The sequence below is a fragment of the Humulus lupulus genome, chromosome 3, assembly GCF_963169125.1.
Source record: "Humulus lupulus chromosome 3, drHumLupu1.1, whole genome shotgun sequence".
In the NCBI taxonomy this organism is placed as follows: Eukaryota; Viridiplantae; Streptophyta; class Magnoliopsida; order Rosales; family Cannabaceae; genus Humulus; species Humulus lupulus.
This window is the reverse complement of record NC_084795.1, coordinates 232,006,438-232,007,952: the sequence shown is the minus strand read 5'-3', so window position 1 is coordinate 232,007,952 and position 1,515 is coordinate 232,006,438. Positions and strand designations below refer to the sequence as shown.

Genomic DNA, 1,515 nt, shown 5'->3' with positions numbered 1-1,515 from the left:
TTAGGTGGGAAGGTAATGCATGAAGGCGTGGAAGTGTGATTAGGATGGAGATAGTCATTGAGAGTTCTTGGTTGGATTTCATCATTGTGAGCCATTACGAATGGATTATTATCAGCTAAAGTTTGTGGAGAAGCAGGATAGGTGGAAGAAGTTCTGGAAGGAGTGGCAGATGAATTGGAAGAAGTGTCACTGGAAGTTTTGTGATGATTCATCCACTCTCGAAAATCATAATTAGATTTATTTTATGTTTTTTTTTGTTAAACTTGTTCCCAAGTAGATTTGGAGGTTTTGGGGTGATCTCCAACGCCTTACTAGAACCACTTACTCAGTCAATTTTGGTTGGGAAGGAAGTTTGCCTTTTTCTGGAATGGTCAAGGATTCAGTCAATTTTGAGAATTGACATTTCATTTCCTTGATTTCTTCCATCATTTGGCAATTTAGTTTGGATTGTTCCTCTATGAATGCATGAACGGTATTCTCAAGAGAATTTCGTTGTGGATGAGCATTATATTGAGGTGCAGAATACACCTTTGATGGTTGAACTTGTTTCTCATTGCACCATTGGCCTCTAGACGTTTGAGCTTGGTTGGAATCTCTCCAACTGAAATTTGGGTGGTTTCTCCAACAATGGTTGTATGTATGGGTGAATAGCTTGTTATATGCCCCTAAGGCATTGCATTGCTCCTCACAAACCCCCCTCATTTCATTAAAAGCTAAGCAGTCCTTAGCTAAATGCTCCGTCCCTCCACAAACAAAGCAAGGTTCTTGCGATTCTGCTTGAGCAATCATGTGCGATTTTTGGCCATTTTTTGTCATTAAGACCTCAAACTTATTTTTCAAAGCATTGAGTTGGGCCTTAACACTATCCTCTTCTCGAAGTTGATAGATCCCAAATGGTTTGTGTCGGTTGGTGCTATCAGTAACACTTGGACCAGTCTAGGTGTGAGATTTTTTAGCGGTTTCTTCGAGATATTCAAGAGCATCGTCTGGCTCTTTTTCGAGAAATTCACCATTGCATAGAATTTCTACAAACTGGCGCTCACAACTCGTGAGGCCTTCATAGAAGTAACTGACCAAACGTTAGTTCTCATAGCCATGGTCCGGGCATTGATTCAACAGATCTTTGAATCTTTCCCAGACTTGATAGAACGTTTCACTGTCCCTTTGGGAAAATGTGGAAATCTGTCGTTTTAGACTGTTGGTCTTATGGCTGGGGAAGTGTTTCATAAAGAAGGATTCGGTCATCTCCTCCCATGTTCCAATACACCTAGCTCTCAAAGAGTATAACCAAATTTTGGCTTTGTCCTTCAAGGAGAAAGGGAAGAACTTCAATCGCACGGAATCAACATTTTTGGCTTGGTTATAGAACGTGGCTACTACCTCCTCGAATTCTCTAATATGCACGTATGGGCTCTCGTTTTCCATTCCATGAAATGTGGTTAAGAGTTGAATCATGCCAGGTTTAAAGTCTAATGCGGGCATATTAGGAGGGAAGATAATTCATGAAGGCGTGGA

General features: G+C 40.8%; 1 non-coding gene across 1 annotated transcript; it reads left to right on the top strand.

The window, feature by feature from the left end:
• Nucleotides 1-1,090: 1,090 nt before the first annotated feature.
• On the top strand, nucleotides 1,091-1,197 carry LOC133828334 (small nucleolar RNA R71). Its single transcript, XR_009890960.1, has one exon. It is a non-coding gene; the product is annotated as a small nucleolar RNA R71 (small nucleolar RNA).
• The last annotated feature ends 318 nt before the right edge of the window (nucleotides 1,198-1,515 follow it).